Genomic DNA, 20,428 nt, shown 5'->3' with positions numbered 1-20,428 from the left:
TGCTAGGGAGAGACGTACTATAACGTGGTCTGGCGGCCCATTCCAATGATTTATTGCCTTTGACTAAATGAAACCTGTCTCTTCATAGATTTACCCCTAATGTTTGCTAACAGAAACTGGTTTCCCCCAAGTCTCAGCCTAATTTCCAGCGCTCCTTGTAGATCTACCTTGCATATCCCTCTCATAACATTACAAACCCGCTATCAAATCCCCTCTATATTACGATATTTCAGTGAATGCAACTCCAAGGCGTTAAGACTTATAATATTCTAAGTTGCGAATTTCATTTATCATCCGAGCTGCTTTTCGCTGTACTCTCTCCAGCCCATCTATATCTTTTTGGAGGCATGGGGGCCAGGTCTGTACACAATACTCTAGGTGTGATCTGAAACAAGCTACTTACAACTTTTGACAACATCTCTACTCTTTTAATAGACATTTCTGTTGATAAGTCTCAGAATCCCGCGTTCTTTGTTCCCAGCGGCCCCACGTTGCTTTTCAGCCGTCAAATCTCTAAAAATTATCACCTCTGAGACCTTTTCGTCCTCGATCTGGTCCAACTCTTGATCTCCTATTTCTTAGGTAGTGCCCCCACTGCCAGATCTATGCATATGCATCGCCTTACACCTATCACAATTAAATGACACCTGCCACAGAGAAGCCCATTTCACTAGTGTCTTCAACTTAACTTGCACCTGGTCTGCATTTTTCGACACCCATATCAATTTGACGCCGTCTGCAAATTTAAGCACCTTACTTTCTAATTATATCTCAATACTTATCTAAAAAAAAAGTGAGGAACAAAGGGCGCAATACTGACCTCTGTATAACCCCACTCTGCACTAGCCCCCATTGAGATTTAGTGCCATTGAGCACTATTCTTTGTTTCCTGTCTTGCAGCCAAGCCCCTATCCAGCAAGATTGTTTCCCTTATATCATGCAATTTTAACTGACGTAAGAGATGCTGGTGTGGCACCTCACTAAAATCCAGATAAACATCATCCAAACTATTGGCTTTCTCTACCTGACTAGTACATGCTCCATGAACTCCAGAGATTTGTCAAGCAGGGCCCACCAGAAAGAAAACCACGCTGACGACTATTTATCAACTGATGCCTATCGAAGCGTAACTGAACGCCAGCCCTAATGAATTTCCTTAACATCTTGCACACTAGTGAGATAGTACTGGCATGCCTCTAGTCTGGCATTCTTTTGGTTCCCTTCTTAGATATCGGTACTACATTGGCATTGCATCAGTCGTCAGTACTTCTGGCAAAAATCAGCGACCTATCAAATATTAGTATACGAGCACAAGGTAAAGCACTAGCACATTCATTCAGCGATCTACCATCCAACTGGTCAGGTCTGGCCGCATTATCAGCCTTGATTTCCCTTCAAACTATCCCCTTGCCATACCATCGGTGGTTACCATGACGGTGACCCTCGGTAACCGTCAAATCTACAAGACTGCCTTCTGTCAGATTTGGCCTATTACCAGGGAGATCACAAACGGACTCCTTTGTTTAAAAAAAACTGGAGAGAACTGTCTCCTTAGAGTATCTACGATATCCCTGTTCTCAAACTTTATGTATCCCTGAACCTCAAACTCTGACCTAAGTGAGTTCACGTATAGGTTAACACACTGCAAATTTTGTGTCTCTAGCTCTCTTAGTTCCTGAGATCTCAGGGGGGAGGGGCAAATTGACCCCCCACCCGAGCGAAGGGTATCTAGCCGGTCACCCGGGCGCGTGTTAACTTTAATGGGAGTATACCACTTTTTTACTTTTTGCTTAATGTTATATCAGACGTGGTTTTCTTGCCAGTTTTGATATCAGTTCTTGCAAAATCCTTCTGAATAGCTTAGAATTTTGATTGGAAGCAGCAGCCCCTGCAGAAGAAATCTCATTAAACTGCTGTTCACGACTATAACAGTTGCACATTTCAGTTGTCTTTTTTCCAACATGTGTGTTTCGTAATGCTTGCGACAATCTAAGTTGTCAAAACTATTGTGTGATAAATGTTTAGAAGCTTAAAACATGTTGTTCCGAAAAAAGATATCCAAGCGTGAAATCATTATCCCGCGAATTCAACGAAACGTTGCACTTCGGCCTTGGTTTCTCTCAAATGGCGTTTACCACAGTGGCTTTTCCGAGGTGCAATTTGGTTTTGGGATTTGGAGTACCACATGGTCCATACTAACACGCTGATTCAATCTGGCTCACTGTCGTACTGGTTCAAACTTCAAACCAATGCACTTCTTGGTGTCAGACCTTTGTCGCTCGTTGGGCTAACCACAAAGTTCTTTTATTCGCACCGGTAGAGGTTCCATGCAGGTTGCCATGACGACAGTGGTTGTGACTGTATGGAAGAATGGTTGTGCTGTTACGAGGCGTTGGCAGCGTAAGTTGACTCGAAAATAATTTAAACTGGTATCCTTTTTATGTATTGACGGTGTCGCAGTGGCACTGCCCGACGCTTTTCTAAGGTTTAACTTGTCCTGAGGCTTCACTTGAACATGTTTTTGAAATATGCCCTAAAGGTGTGATATTTTATTTAACACGCGCCCGGGTGGGTAGTTGAATATCCTTCACTCGTAAGAGGCCCAATTTGACCCCACTGAGATCTCTGAAACTAAGAAAGCTAGAGACACCAAATTCACAGGTTGTGTTGGCACCAACACGTGAATTACCTTGTATCACCATTTCGTGCTCCTAGACAATGACCTTTGAGCCTAATCAGGTCAAACAGGGTCAAACTTCAGCTTTGTGTCCAAACTGTCGGGCGCCTCATTAAAGGTTAGTGTGATCTTGTTTGGCCTTTTGAAGGTCATCGTGATCAAAATAATACAAGACTGTTTTGGGCTTTGCATTTGAATAAGCGTCGAAGATCACGCTAGAGAGCGTGCTCCTAAAAATGAAATGCTGATCTGAGCCACTTTATGCCAGTGACTTATCCTGACCTTTGAGAAGTCTATGGAAGATGTCTAATGCGGTTTCTATTATCGACGAATTCGAAATGAGCACCAGGAACAACTGCATTCAGCAACCTCTGAAGTAATGAACCAGGTTGGCTTTGACTTTGATCTGACATTCATATCTGAGCCCCAAGGTCGATGTAATTTGTTCTTTGAGATTGTTGTGTGTTCTAACAAAGCGTCTTAGTGATGTCTAGCTTCGTCTAACACTCTGTTGATGCATTAGATTGAACGTTTCCCTAGAAATCAGGCTCGCTGAATCCATGGCCTGATTTTGACCTGCCGCAGGTCAGCAACCTTACAAGTTTCTTCTAAATGTTTGGTACCAAACAATCCACTAGTGATTGTTCTACTGTCATGCAAAATCTGGCGCGGCCATGCCGTGCTGTTCCGAATCCATAAGTGAAAAACTTTTGGGCAGGTCAAACTGACCCTACACCCGAGCGCGTGTTAAGCCCGCATGCTTCAACTCGTCGCTTTGCACTGAGAAAGCATACTGGTTGTTTCAAGTCATGGGAAATGCCAGTTCATTACAATACACATAAGCTAAATCACCATTCCGCTGCGTCACAATTTCTACAAAATCATATTTCTCATTGAACAACCACAGTCAGCCTCGTAGGTGGCGTTTGATGCCGTTGAGTGGAGACATCATGTGGCCACACAGCATAAAAACTGCATGGCAGCTTTAAACTATCCATCGTCTCTCTCACACCACTATCCACGTCCCAGCCTTCAACGGCCGCCGCATGGCTCTGTGATGCAGCCATCAAAACAAGGAAAGAAATAATATTTTGTCCACTACTGGCTGCCCAACCAGTGGCGTCATTGACATTTAGCAATGTCTTTACAAATCATGAGCCTTTGTTGCATCTGCAAAAAGGCTTTCATGAAAACGACCAAGACTTACATAATTCATTTAAGTCACTCTTCCCACAGTACACAAAGCCTGCAGAGTGCAACTTACGATCTTTAAGAAATGTCTCATGGACGTCATATGTTTACAAGGTGTTCTCCCACAGAACTGTATGCAATACCAACATGAAAAGAATGAATAAATTACACAGAACAAAAACCCTTATGACAAATTTGTTCAGCTAGTAACAATCGCAGCAAGAGAAAATCATATAGTGTAAGTGCCTTCTAGCCGTGGTCGCAACTTGCGCATTCTTCAGGCTTTGATAAACCAACTCTACGCAGCTACTTTTTCAGTCTCGACAACTATTGTACATTTGATAAGCTAATAACTGCTGACTGTATTAACAAGCGAGTGAAGCTGGGACGATAAAAGACTCACAGCTTCCCACGCATTTTATAAATGATGGATATTGATTGTAATTTGTGATATTTATGTGGGAACTAAGACAGCCAAGTGCAGCGTGCAGCTGTATTTATATAAAGCACCTACCAAACTGGTGCTTTATGAAATCAGGGTACAGTTTTGAAAAATTGGGTCGCTGTTCTTGAAATTTTCAGTGGATTTTTGCCTAAAGCTTTCAATTCGTGCAAACTGTTTTTCTGGTGTGTCCTGTCTGCTATGCGTTTTTTGTGACTGGTGCTCTTGCTGTAAAAGACGAACGTGTGTTTGCTTCATGACTACTTTGTGTTTGGCGGCACATTAAGCATTCAGATGAATATAAGCAACAGATTCAGTAGGTTCTTGGAAGCTCAACCGTACTATCTTCACCATAGCAATGAGAATGCTTTGGCATTCAATTGATAGCAATGTTACACTTTTATTAATTTTTGCATGCAACTGGATTCCCAGTTACAAATAATACAGAAAGTAACTACTGTGCACATTACATGATAATAATGTTAGGACTACACCACTGCAGGCAAGGATAGGTCGACAATATAGAATTGCCATCCTCAACAGTCCTTGGCGGGTTTCAGTACGAGATTCATGACATTGTGAGTCAGTTTTCACAGCGTACCGTGCGTTGATATTATCAATCGGCCATAAAAGCTGGTGATCGCAACGTTACGTATGTCAAACAGTCCACCAAAGCTTTTCTTACGACCAGCACCAAGACAAAAATCCACAAAAAAGCCGTTCATTAATCTGTCACCCGACACAACGCTCGCGACGGGAATGGCCGACTGGCGTCAGCTTTCGTGCGTTTCGAGGTATTTAGGTCTCTTCTTTAGGCCTTACTGCCAGATGCTACCAAGCATTGCTGTTGTCACAAAGCGTTTCCATGACGTTATCAAACGATGACGTATTGGGGCGTATTTTTAAAAACTTTACAATTTTGCTACTTAGCGTCGTTTTTAAACCTTGAAAGTTTACCAATAGTTGCAAGTAAGCTTTTTCCATCATATATCATGCTTACTTCAATATCTTTGGAACATCCCCTTTAAATGTTGGGATGAAATGAAAACCTAAGGAATAGCAAAACATATATTATTTTGGCCACTAACGTTTTGACCCGCAAAAGTTCACCAGGTCTGGTCTATACCCCAGCCGAAAACCCACGGGTTTTTGCAGGCCAGAAATTGGTGGGATGGCGGGCTGAAAAGTTGCGTCTCGATCAAATCGGTCAAAAAAATATGTTGCGACGGTCACGCGGACTCAAGCCAAGCGGCACAGCAATCTCATCAGCCGCACCGGCCGGTCAGATGTAGGGTGGGGCTGTTTGTATTGGCAGCACCGCTCATCCCCATTGACCCCAGCTTAGGGGACGCCGAGGAGCGCAGAGATCGGCGGCTACCAGTTGGCGTTGGTGCTCTCCAGAGCAGTCGTGACACAGGCGGACCTGCTGCTATCTGTAGTCACAGCACAAGCTGCCCGACGACTGTGTGACCAGCGTCACCATGGTTGGGTCACGGAGACATCCCACAACGCGTAGCTCCACCGCAGGTCCGTGGCAGGGTACATGAGGCGGGTGGCGAGCCTGCTTGCACACACAGTGTGCCACTTCCTAAATGGGAGGCTCCAGGTAATCAGCTACCTGACCTGGCTGGTCACCCGCAGTGCAAGCCTTCCGCTACGCGGGGTGCAGTCCGCCGACAGCGTGTGCGACAGGCCATGACGCTGCCACCAAGTTGCCGCCTGCGTGCCGCAGATCTGGACTAGTTTATGGCGCTGGCCCAACCTCCAGCGCGCCTGGTGACCGGCGGACACGTCAGCAGCAACGTCACCAGTTAAGTCTGTCATCGGTTTGTACGTCGGAATGAGTGCGATCCCCCGGGTTTTTATCTGACGGCTATACATGCCGGCCATGGTCCGGATACAATGCCGGACAATCCACGATCACAGCGGGGTCGATTCTGAGTGATTCCGAGTCGGTGTGGTGTCCGTGGAGAAGCCATCGCAATGACGGCCCGCGGTCGATGCAGCGGTCAGCAAGAAACGGGGCGCGACCCGGCTGGGCGCCAGCAGCCCGGGACGGATCAGCAGAGAGCCGACAGCATACTGTCCGGGGGCTGCGTCGGTTAGCGCGCCGACACATGTGGCGCCCAGCGCGATGACTGGGTGGCGGACCAAGACGTCGCCCAGCGCGGTGGCTGGGTAGCGGACCAAGACGTCGCCCTGCACGATGGCTGGGTAGCGGACCAAGACGTCGCCCTGCACGATGGCTGGGTAGCGGCGCCCATCACGATGGCTGGGTAGCGGCGCCCAGCACGATGGCTGGGCAGCGGACCAGGAGGTCACCCAGCACGATAGCTGGGTAGCGGACCAGGACGTCGCTCAGCACGACGGCTGGGTAGTGGACCAGGATGTCGCGAAGAACCGTTGATATCGCTGCTCGGTGCACAGGTGGGATATGCGCATAATATGACACAGAGTGTAAAATAACCAAATTGAACACTTGCGCCTGCCAAGTCAAGCTTTCCTCCCTGCCGATGGCAATACCACAGTAACAAAGATAACAACAAGTGACTGAACTGCAAATACAATTGGAAATGTCTTGTACCAGGTGTTGACAGTTACCTGGGTATTGTGCGGCAATGGTATGGTAATGATGCAATGCAATTGCCACAGGCAGATGTAGAACTATGCGCGTGATAATGAAGAACGATGGTTGGCAAAAAATGCAAGTCAACCATGATAAAACTTACCCGCAGACGGATGCAGCCAAACCTGGCAAACCCAATCATATCCCTGGCCAGGCCAATCATCAATCTGTTGCGCTACGATCTTAACACATTCGAGCTAACGAAAAAGGAAATAGCAAAAGTTGCAGCACAATTAGACGAGCAAAAAGTCAGTGGCCTTCTGTGCGCGAAAATTGCACAGGAGTTGAGCCATGATACCTTGTGGTACAGTTGTGTACATCGACGCTATGGTACACAGAAGTCACCTAAACCAGGCGAGCTGGGCAGATGTGGGCCAGACGTAGATCAAGGAACTTTAGGGCAATAATGCATCGCATTGGGGTCGCGTAGGTCAAGGAACTTTAGAGCAAGACGAGTATTGTTTTGCACTGGGCTCAAATTGATGTCACGGAAAAGTTTTTTTGGGTGGCGAGTTAAATCGTGATATTTGGGGGACACGCATGGCAAAATCTCGCCGATCTGGTCTTCTTCTGCGGAGCTGCAGGACTGCCATCTCGCCAGCAAAGGGGTTTGGTGGTCTCCACCAAGACTATCTATGCCACACTAGAACGCTGTCTTATTTCCACACACGATTCCCATCATGTTTCCAATAGCTGTCATCACCAGGCAGCGCAGACAGTTTTACTGGGCCTCATCAGTCACCCACAACTTGAGCGCGGAAGTTTGTTTTAATCGGTCACGTGACCTCCGCCCTGGTTTCGGGAGGCGGTCGGGCGACTTCACATGCTGGCGAGGAGCCAATCAGCATTCACGAGCCGGGTTCGTCGGAGTTTATCAGTTGACGAACGGCTGGTCGGCCGGAAATCACCGACCCGGCAAAGGTCAAATGTCAGGTGATTGGGCCCTCGAGCAGCCTCTGTCCGGGCGACGATGCCTGGGGGTGCTCCGGCTGCGAAGTCGGCCGAAGTCTGCCATGAATAAGCAAAGCATGTGTCACCATGAGGCGACGGAGTCGTCACGGGGACATCTGTGACATCTCCGTGATGTCGTGACGTCACGCTGCTGACCCCGTATCGGGCCGACAGTATACGTGTGGCGTTTCTGTGACGTCATACATGCCCATGCAACCTTGAAATAACCTGTATAAGTTCGCGTGCGTCAAGCTCAGAAACAAAAAGGCTCTTAAAGTTCATTTCAGCTCAAAACCTCATGAAAATGTGGGACTCTCAGTTTGACGTGCCGCAGTGCAGTCCGTCCTGCGCTCTGACGTCACATGACGTTCAGCGCGGCCACAGCCACCTGCCGCAGGTCGTTACTGTCAAGGGCAAATAGCGAACGCCTGAAGCGACCCAAACGGGGTGAAATGGAGGGCAGGCGTTCTAATCAGCTGAGCTAACGGGACGGCGACTGTCTCGTTGGGCTGCTACCTGCTGCAAGGTAATGCTGATACATTTTTGACCACATAGAGCGTACATTCCTATTTCGCGTGAGGAAGATGAAGACGTGATGAGCGCTTCAGCATGTTTCGGTGTGTTTTCCTATCGATGAACCACTGCGGCATAACGGATCAGATCTATAGGATTGGGCATTGGACTCCTGCCATTGCCGTAGGCCAATCAAAGCTCGTTGCCACTTTATCAACGGTGTCAAGCTGAAACTTGTCACCCGCCAATCAAAACCATTCAACCGAATTATCAACCAATTACCGGCCTGTCACCAGCCAGTCACGAGCCTGGTACAAAGCAACTCAACCGAAATTCAGTTTACATGGAACTTATCGGCTACCAAACCTTTGACTGCGCACCCAGGGGGTGGGGGGACCTAGGGTGGAGCTTAGGGGGCCAACCGTTCGTCGCCAGCTGGCTGGTGTGGGATCCGAGATCCATTGCACTCACCAAACACGATGTTTGCGCCAAGTATGACCAAGCCGCGTCAACATGCGTTTTGTTTTGATATTCAAACAGCTGCCAACTTTTTTCATGAAGCTGTTTTCCGAAACGGAAAGAAATGTTTGATACCACACCATCAAAGTTAAAACAGACGGTAAGTAGACGAAATTTTTATGAAGTTCTGGGAATGTTTGGGGGGCCAAAACATACTCTCGGGAGTTTTTTGGGGCCAAGGCCCCCCAAAATGCAGGAGTGCAAAATTCAAGAAGTGTCTTCTAAATTACATTTGCAAGATGAATATCACCATTTAAGCGCTCACATGAACAGATTTTAAGTCAAAAAGCTGATAACAAAATTTTGTCAGAAAAGCATCAGTTTTTATATTTATATAGCTACTTTTGTTTTTCTTGGTATCATACGAGTGTGATATCACTTTATTCTTCCTTCCTTTTCGATTGCCTTTAGAGGTACCATCTGCTGCTCAAAATGTTGACCAATTTCTCTGCAAGATGCCCCAACCGCAAACTTGTAAGTATTTCATACATAAGTTGGATTAATTCGCCAGCCCCCCAAACATGTTTGATATGCACTCAAGAGTGAACAATTGGCAGGGAATGAAGGAGAACATTTGAAGCACAACTTATTTTTACCGCTATTTTTGCTCTGTTAAACCCTCAATTAACCGTTTCCTTCGTTCCTGGCGGTGCTCAATAATGATAAATCTAAGCCTTTCGAGTGCCTAACTCACCAGGTTACCTGGCAAGGCTATCCTAATGCTGCCATACAGAGCTTTGGGACAGACCTGACGCAGCTAATACAGAAGTGTTTGATGGCGAAATTCTGCCCCCTGGAGATGTTTATCATCCACACCTCTTACTCGTTTCGCATTTTAATCTGCCAGGTTGGTGGGCATGATTTACATTTATATTTGGGTGGTGAGTGGGATGACTCTGTCTGCCAGCAGATCATGCGAAAGGTACTGACTTTTGGTTTTGGGGCAGCCGGAAGAAGCTAGTATGTCTCCTGTGGACCAAGTAATTGCTTACCTTGCCTGCTTTCAACACATGATTGGTAACCAGAGTTAGCTATTTTCTGTTGTAATTCATCGAGTTTTGTCATAAGACAAATTATAATGCCACAAGGCATGCAGTGGGTTTATTTTGTTCCATATTCTTGATCATTTGCCCCAGATTCCTTGAAGTGGTTCCTCATGGCTGCTTTAACCATTTGTTTTCTACAGTTGTCATGGCTTGCTGACTGGCAAATGACTGTATTGTATATGTGCACTATATTTTTAACGCAGGGATACTCTACTGAAGGATACCCAGGGATACTCTAAGCTGCATAGCAATTACAATATGAGCCAAATATTACTGTGTAACAAAAAAAAACATCCCAAAATGCCAACATCTAAAACGTTGTCATTAAATATGAATAAACAAGCCTAAACAGATACCGTTGCTGCAGCTAAAAAGGCATGCAGAAATACTGGCATGGTCATTTAAAATTTATGCTTCTTTTGGGGAAGAGAGATTGTTTTGTGAAGCATACCCATTATAAGCCTTGACATAGGCTAACCATGACAATCAAAATAAGTTGTTCAAAGTGATTTACAGTGTTTTGATTTATTTGTTGTCAAGTTTGTCTGATGTCAACAAGCGTACACAAATGAACTGAATACAAATGCAAATCGAAACCAGCCAAACTTAGCTTTATCGTGTTTTTATCACAAGTGCTGCTGTCAACAGATAGGTGAGTTGAGATGATGTTTAGCATATGGGCTACTTTATGTTGGGTTAAGTTGGTTAAGTGCATGGCAAATACCAAAAGGCTTGGTGCAAGAATAAGTAACTCACATCTGCTGCTGTGATACAAACAGGCAGGACAGGATGAGATGAAGTAAGGCCTCTTTAGGTTAGGCATAGTTAGGCTACTTTCATCGAAGTAAGCATTGGTATTTTGTAAGAAACAGTGACAAAATGTTTGTTTTCCCTGACCCCATCTTAACAGAGTTATGTCTGGAGTGTTTGACTTGGTGATGGGCTGGTGCATAGCAGTCCAAAGGTTTTTTTGTTTGGTGTTTTATGCTTGCTGAATTTTCTGTTGTTATTTTGTTATTAAATTCCTTTGCTTTGTTTTGCGTTAGAAATGATGTGGAAGGGAAGTGCAATGTGCGGCATCGAGTCATTTGTGTTAATAATTTTTTATGCTCATTACACTGTCATGAAATTACTATGCCTTAATGTATTCTGTTTCATTTTAATGACCTAAGATGTTAAAATACAAAACAGTTTTGTCAGGTTTCTGATATTACGTTCGTGCCAACTTGAAACAGATGTCTTTGTTTGCTGAAGCTTATGTCACTAGCGCATAAGTTCCATTTGTTTGTGAATTGATTTTTTCACTCCCGCAGGTCTTTTTTAGACGAATTTTTTCACTACCACCCTAGTTCAAAAGCGATTCTAGTTCCCTGTTTTAATTACGTTAAAATACCACTCCCGCAAAAATAAAACGAGCCCGTAATGATGACACAACACCGCAGTGACAATCCACTCCTGCAGCGACACCCCACTCCTACTGCGATAACACGCTCCGCAAATGACTGAAACAGGTCTGCAATTTTAACATCACCTCACAATGACAACACCACGACCCCGCAGACCCGGCCTGCTGCTGGACACCTGGCGGGTCCGCCGGCTATCAAGCGTCCAGCCGTGCAGCGGACCTCTGCACGCATCGGACCTCTGCGCGCGGCGAACCCCTCCACTCAGCGGACCTCTGCACGCAGAGGACCCTCAAGACGTGGCGGACCTCTGAACTCAGCGGCCCTCTGCGCGCAGTGGACGTCGCCAGCTGGTCTGAGCCGGAGACGAGGCAAATCGAGCGGGCCCACCGGCGCCGCGCGCCCCGGCCACAGGTAATGGCGCCGGCGGAGTGCGTCGGTGGGGCGGCCGCGATCGAAGCACGCTGATCAAAACCAACGGGCCGAGGACATGAGCTGGGGACTGGGGCGGTGCTGAGCTGGGGAGTGGGACGGTGCTGAGCTGGGAGCTGGGGCGGTGCTGAGCTGGGAGCTGGGGCGGTGCTGAGCTGGAGACTGGGGCGGTGCTGAGCTGGGAGCTGAGGCGGTGCTGAGATGGAAGCTGGGGCGGTGCTGAGCTTGAGACTGGGGCGGTGCTGAGCTGGGAGCTGGGGCGGTGCTGAGCTGGAGACTGGGGAGGTGCTGAGCTGTCCTGTGGGAGCTGGCAGCTGCGTGGCTGTGATGCTGAACTGATGCTGAGTGCCGGCTGATTTCGTGATGGCTGTCGCTGGGGTGTGCGCTATGTCTTGAATGGAGGGTGGTCGGGAACTGACCTGGCTCGTGGACTCATTTGTCTGACTCTGACTCTGACTCCAGGCGGCTGGATTCATACGATAGGTGAGATGGCGATGCATGCACATCAGAGCACTTCGCGGATGGGAGAAATCCGCGGATTACAGCTTGCCTTGTGATTGTCTCCATGGATGGTGTTTTGACCGACACACACACACACACACACACACACACACACACACACACACACACACACACACACACACACACACACACACACACACACACACACACACACACCACACACACACACACACCACACACACACACACACACACACACACACACACACACCACACACACACACACACACACACACACACACACACACACACACACACACACACACACACACACACACACACACACACACACACACACACACACACACACACACACACACACACACACACACACACACACACACACACACACACACACACACACACACACACACACACACACACACACACACACACACACACACACACACACACACACACACACACACACACACACACACACACACACACACACACACACACACACACACACACACACACACACACACACACACACACACACACACACACACACACACACACACACACACACACACACACACACACACACACACAACACACACACACACACACACAGATATACATATATATATATATATATATATATATATATATATATATATATATATATATATATATATATATATATATATATATATATATATAACACTTGGAAGCAGTTGAAATGACACATTGTTGTTATATATTTGATAGCACAATTATGTAAGTGGTAGTATTACATAATATATCTATAATTCCATATTCGAAGCATATTTAGTTGTATTGTTTGGCTAGTAAGACATATATATATATATATATATATATATATATATATATATATATATGTATGTATGCATATATATAATACGTATATTTTATAGATAACAGGCATTGTCAGGGGTGCGGACCAAGACCGGACAGCATTTTACAACATTTTACAGCATTCATTGCCAGCGTATAAATTATATATGGGCAGTTTTAACTCCCAAAGCATGCGACCAATAAATTTAATGCCCTTTGTAATGTATGATATCACACCGTGCCGCAGCTCATGTAGATGTAATACGCACAGTTGTAGACAGAAGCGTAACTCTAAACCATGGCTATTGGCTTCCGTCATATCTTGGAGTTGGTACATAGCTGTCTACAAAGTCCACTGGGCAGGATCCAGCTCATTTGTTATTCCGACGCAACAGCTGACAAGGTAAATTTGATAATGCCACTGCGGCGCAACCGTGCGCCGGATTGGCCGCCCGTCCCCCTCAGCCACCTCCGGGTCAATGTATTCCCCATTGTTATCTGTCTCTATCAAGAATGACGGGAATCTGATTTTGCTTTGTTATGCGTACTGCTATGGTGCAAGGAAAGCCTAAAGAGATCATCATATGACCGAGACCAAAGCCCAAGGAGGCCATTACATAACAAAGGCCTAAGCCTAAAGAGGCCATTGCATGACAAAGACCAAAGCATAAAGAGTCCGTTACATGACCAAGACCAAAGCCCAAAGAGGCCATCGCATGACAAATACCAAAGCATAAAGAGATCATTACATGACAACGACCAAAGCTCAAAGAAACCGTAACAAGACATGTTGAGTGCGTGAATGAACCAGGGCAGAACGAAGTATGCATTGATTTGCAAAGGCAAGTGAAAGTGTTCACGTGACACGTACGGTATGGGAAGAACTGCCACTGCTTGCCGTAGGCGGCGCCACCCGCTCTTGCACACACTCCAGGTCTGTATTTTGAAAAACTAGTATTGATGTGCTCCTTGATAAAGCTTTTCTCAGTCTGGTCATTGCAAGCTGAATATAGGCATTACGTTAATGCTGTTTAGTGCTACATCATGTCTGTACTCCTATATCAAGCTATATCCCGTATTAAAGCAGTCAGCGTTTTAACGTATGGTGGCGTAGCGCTTATACAATGTCAGCAAGACATGAGCACCTGACCAAACGGTAAGGCAGCTGGAACGGTGTCTCATGAACATGCAAGAATCCCATGCAGTCTATTTCAAGACCGTTTTTTAGCCACACTGCTGAAGCCAGGAACTGATTCTGAAACGAAAAGGATTCTGTGAATGGAGTATGGAAATACGTGGTTAACCGCACTCTTTATCTGATATCTAAGATTTCTTTCAAATCTCCATGAAATGTTAAGGTGCATGAACCCAATATTTCTGACCAAAATGTATGCCATAACAGAGTGAAGCGGACGGGATCCAGGGAGAGCCAATAGGCGGACTGTGGATGAACTAGATTCTATATTCACAGACCGGATTGAGCGCATCCTGGAAGTGTAGTCTGCGTAGGCCCCTTATACACCGGGCTCAGTTCAGGTGTCATTCATCACGAGTTAGTTTGAGATGAGATGGCGATGGGCTGACCTAATGCGCACCAGTTAAGCCGCAGTTGACGATGGCGATCAGTGCCTTTGCCCATGATTTGTCGGAAGGTCTTCAGCAACGCCTGGAGGCGGTGCTGCGCTCAGGCTTGGCCCATTTTCATTTCATCTAATGGCTACTGAGATGGTTCCAAACGAGACGATTGGTTGCCGGTGGCCGGGTCCGCCGAAACTGCACGGAACTCGGCACCGACCTCGCCGGACCAAGCACCGGGCTGAGTCAGGCAAGCGCCCTTCTGCGGCGCAGTCGCAAGTTAAAGTGAAACTCGCCTGGTGAGCCGGCGTCCCGGCGAGCCTTGTTTAATGAGTCTGCCGGGCGCGGCGCCGGTATGCCCAAGTTTGCAGCGGCGCTGAACGGCAGCTGGCGCCGACCGACGCCCGTGGCCTGCGCCGCCGCGTCGCCCGAGCCGTGCCGGCGCGGGCGAGTTCGCCGGAGGCGTGCTACGGGCCGCGAGTATTGTTGTTTGTCTCGGAGATGGGCTTCGGAGACGGGAAGTGCATCGAGGTGGATTGAGAGGAACTGGAGGAGAGTGGTGGAGCGAAGGAGCAGACACAGGGTATTGCTACTATTGAAACAGCAAATCTTTCAATTCGTTTGGTTTGAAACAAATGTGGAAGAAGAAGATCTCTGGTAGCCTTTTTCTCTGCGTACTTCTCCTCTGTATAGCAATGCTTACTGTCGCATTTATAAAGTGCTATCATGCCATAATCATGCACCGCTTTCAGCATGCCACACATAATTTCAACGCGTTCCCATTTTGCAATCTGTAATTCGCGAGCTACTGGGGAGAAAGTGTTTTTGTTGTTATGCTTAGTTTTACTAGCGTGTGTTGCGAGCCAATGCAACAAGAACATTGGTCCTTAGTCTTTAAACGAGTACCTGGAAACCTGATTTTCTGTTTCAAACCCTACAGACTAATTCGGGCCAGATCATGGGAAAAATTAGCGCCATTCGCGCTCGGCACGTGATTTATGCACGACCCGTATTACAGGTCAGGCACAAGTCACAGGTCACCCGTATCACAGGTCAGGCACAGGTCACAGGTCACCCGTATCACAGGTCAGGCACAGGTCACAGGTCACCTGTATCACAGGTCAGGCATAGCTTACAGGTCACCATATCACAGGTCACACACAGGTCACAGGTCACCTGTGTCACAGGTCAGGCACAGGTCCCTCACCTGTATCACAGGTCAGGCACAGGTCACAGGTCACCTGTATCACAGGTCAGGCACAGGTCACAGGTCACCTATATCACAGGTCAGGCACAGGTCACAGGTCACCTGTATCACAGGTCAGGCGCAGGTCACAGGTCACCTGTATCACAGGTCAGACACAGGTCACAGGTCACCTGTATTACAGGTCAGACACAGGTCACAGGTCACCTGTATTACAGGTCAGCTGGCATGTAGCGAACTGGAGCCAACCCGGCGCCGGCGGCCGTACCGCAGCAATATAGTTCAGAGCGTGAAGTTTCGCGTGTCCTACCTGGTGGAGGGGGCGGAGACGAAGTTGTCCGTTGCACTCGGGCAGCAGCATTTTAGGGCGAGGGGGATTAAGAGCACCTACAACCGTACCTCAGCTGAAGCCAGGTTTTCATGATCTAATGCCAGGTGATAATAGGCATATGATGCTGTGGCTTTCCCCACAACGCAGCGCTGCAATTTGATGAGAGGGATGTCTTCATCCAGTATGTATGGGCAGCATCGCGAGCTGTTCGGAGTGTGGACAGACCAGTGTTCATGGGGAATCCTCTGTAAAGGGATTCGCTTGTGGTAAATGTGGCGTACACATACATTCCGGTCTTGTTAACTGCAGCTGCCTCGTGAGGCATCGTAGCGGATGCATTTCCTAGGAGCATCGGGATGATGAAAAACTTGTTTTTGGCTGAATAAATCTCATTGATTTGATATTTTCAGTCACCTTCTATCGCTCCCATTTTACTGGAAACAAGTGTAGAAATATACCTGAACCATTTCAGGCCCGGTAAGTTCGGTACAATAACAGTGTTGATACAGTTCCACAAGACCATTCGAGATATACACATCATTGACCTCCATATTATCGGGACCTCCTCTTGAGCACAACAAGAGCCTCCTCTTAATGACAGGGCCTTTCCCTCTAGTCATAAAAGGGCTTCCCACTAGTCCGAGGAGGGCCAGTCGTAACATATGACGACCATATCCGTCTTGACAAGGGCATTCTCTGCCGTGTCACCGACCTCAGACTTCCAGGTTTTATACAATGCAATCAAAGTGAGAGCAAATAAAAAACACATGTAAGAAAAGTTGCTATTAAAGCGACAATAAGACAGATAGCCTCTAAACTATTCCCAAAAATCCTTATTAATGGTCTCTCTTATTCGTAGCAGAGTCACACTTCGGGAATCAATGTCCAATGCTGCAGTTCGACTCACAAATGACTGCTGAATGCAGATCAAAACTTCGTTATCATTTAAGTACAAGTCCACGCTTTTTAGGGGCTCCCTTTCTTCGGGAAATCAAGACCTCCTTTGGCACACCCGTCGACACTCTGTAAGTGTTGAGGGAAGCTGGGAAGGTCTGAAAGCCGGTTCGGCCTCTGTGAGTGACGAGAGAAGCTGGGAAGGTCTGAAAGCCGGTTCGGCCTCTGTGAGTGACGAGAGAAGCTGGGAAGGTCTGATAGCCGGCTCCGCCCCTGTGAGTGACCAGGGAAGCTAGGAAGGTCCGACAGCCGTTTCGGCCTCTGTGAGTGACGAGGAAAGCTGGGAAGGTCTGGCAACTGGTTCCGCGCGCACCCAATTTCAGCGCCAGCTACGTCATCTGTCACAGCCGGCTTCCGCAATCGAGCCACCCCAGCTCACCCTGTCAGGGTAGGGCCCGGGCTCCCGCTTCAACTGGGCAGCTCTGAACTGCCGCAGCGGGTGTTGCTATCGACCCCTGGCTCCCTGGAATCTGATCGACCGTCCTCCCCAGGATCGACCGTCCTCCTCAGGATTGCCCGTCAGCGTCTGCCACCATCAGCACGCTCTCAGGGCGCATGACGTTGCCGCTTCGCTGGACCACTTCTTTTGTCTGCCTCTGGACTTCGGCTGACTGCGTGTTGAGTACATGCATAAGCGCCACCTGACGCGTGGCGTCAGGCATTCAATCACATCGGAGTAGGATCTGGAGCCCCACTGGCTCCTACGCCTGCTGCACGAATGTCGCCAGACAAACCAGGAGCGGGGGGGGGGGGGGGGGGCGGGGGGCTGGGCGCGACCGTTTGCGGTTAGAACATCATCACCGCGGGGGCTTGGGCGAACCTACCTAGGTAGTTCACAGGCCCCCGCTTTACCCGCGCCAGCCTGCTGTTCGTTGCCGGTTCTCCCCTGGTTACGGTGGCTACGTTCCAGCAGTAGATGTACGGGCCAAGTTCAGTGATTCCTGACAATGGGAGGCGGTAGGCCAAACATCTCCCCCTCCCCCCCCCCCCAGAAAACTGCAGGCAGCCGAATGATTTAGTCAGTGTTGGTTTGACGTTTATCTCAGATTTTGTATCTCTGACTTGATTCCCCAATTTTGTTATCCAATCCTGCTGTGGAAACGGAGCTAATAACCCCCTTTCCAAAGCAAGATTGGATTTCGAGTGAGATTTCCCTCGGGAAAAAGTCGGGATGACAGGACGTGACACTGCACAAAAATCCGAGTTGCATTCTAAATATACGGAGCAGGATGATTGGAAGAAATCCGGGAGTCTTCGCCGATACGGCGCGGTATAAATGGCCAATATGAGGTTTTCCCTCAAAGCGTGAGAAATGCATTGCATGGTGGCAAGATGCATAAATTGCGGAAATGTACGATCATGGTGTTTGGCGAGCGATTTCAGAGCGTTGTATTATCAATGCGTTTTTTTACAACAAGCTGCCGGTGGATAAGTGCTGGAGCTCAGCGGCAGCAGCGCCACGTATCACCGGGTGGCTGATGCCAGCAGAGTCACCGTGCTTTTGACTCTGCTGGCCGCGGCGAGCTTCGCAGTGTATCGTCAGAACCGCGCCCGGAGCGACCAGCTCCTGCGTTTAGGCTGGTGGGAAGACAGCTGACACAAAATGTCTTGATGGGGAACATGGCGCGCGACATTCCTGGCAGCATTGCTAGAAGCGTCTTGATGATGTTAACATGATCTTGTCTTGTTGATCTGATCTTGTCTGATCTTGATCTGATCTTGATGACCAGATCTTGTTAACAGATGACGATGACGTTAACGTAAAATCCGTGTTAACTCATTAGCTGCTAATTAGCGGCGTTTTCGTCTCGAGTCTCGGACAGATGATGTGTCCTTCCGCGTAACCATGACGACGGTGGGCTTTGCGGACTAATACCACGCTAATTTAGCCCGGATTAATTGAAGTTTACTCTCACGTGGTTTGTCGGCCGGCGGCGAAGGACAGGGCCAGGAGAAATTGAGTCTAGCTGGCGATGCGTGGCATCCTCTCAGAGACGGTGCGTATGCGGAACACCAGGGAATGCCGTGCATTGGCTTTGCCATAAGCAGGGTTTTTGCCTGCTCTGTACTGGGCGGTGACGTCACTGGTACCGAGACCTCAATGCGGCGCGGCTACTAACCGTTGACGTAACGCGACAGGGCAGCCGGGACATCATACATCTTCGGCCAGATAGCAGGCATACAGTTAGCGGCAGGTGCATCTGAGCAATGAGCCAATCGCGTAGAATTTAGCACCGAATATGACGATGTACTCTGCAAGCTTGTGCGGCAAAACATTACAATGAAATCGGTGTGGAAATTGAGTACGCTTACCGGAAAACTGCTCCAGAAATGGCTGACCGGGACTTCGTAATGCGTTCATACTAATAATAAACAGACTATTTTTGTGTCAGATGTTTACTGTGTGCCAAAAACAAAAATCTTACACAATTCACGTCCGGGTGTAATCTCACAAACCGCCAGTCTGTCGTTTAAACGCACGTTTACACCCATGAACATTATTGCAAGAAGTCGTGACACTACATCCAACACGAGACATAAGAGATCAGCCACTTTTGAAATCACTGAGCGCCGCTGTCGTTTTAACGCACCCTGCTGCCGCCCGCTTCTCCATCTTAAACACATTTGGGCACACATCGCAAACATGTGTGCATTTGGATGCATCCGTTCTGTACTGCGGCTATTTACGTATGCAAATACCTTGTCACGGAATGCACATGCAGGTCTGCAACTGAAGAAATAGTGGACCAATATATTTATTCCCCATCGAAGTTAGAACGCATTGATGTATTAACTATCCACCGTAAAAACAGGAATTGTTTGTAGGGACAAAAGAACAGATTAACTGAAATTGCGACGATTGAAGTTTCGTTGACCTCATACAAATTTTGGAGATATGACAAATTCAGATCACATTCGTGAAGCCCTCGTGTTTCCACCTTCGCCAAGCAATGGGTGTGACGGTGTCAATTGTGACAGGGTCCACTTCCGTGATGTGGAAGTGTCTGGTGCTTGTTCTGGATACACAGGTGAGTTTTTCAAGGCGAATCACTGACAGCATTGAGTTTCTAGTCTAGTCCTTACATCGATCGATTCCCCAATTGTGTCCCCGAGTTTAGCTTTACTGTGTGCTAGTATGGCGCTGGTTATCCTCACATGCCTAAAAAAGGTAACCGCAAGTGTGAGAAGTCTTCCCTTAACACGCGCTCGGGTGGGGGTCAAATTGACCCCCTGAAGATTTT

This window comes from Pollicipes pollicipes, unplaced genomic scaffold (assembly GCF_011947565.3).
Source record: "Pollicipes pollicipes isolate AB1234 unplaced genomic scaffold, Ppol_2.1 Scaffold_4219;HRSCAF=4965_pilon_pilon_pilon, whole genome shotgun sequence".
NCBI classification, from domain to species: Eukaryota; Metazoa; Arthropoda; class Thecostraca; order Pollicipedomorpha; family Pollicipedidae; genus Pollicipes; species Pollicipes pollicipes.
This window is presented reverse-complemented; position numbering follows the sequence as displayed.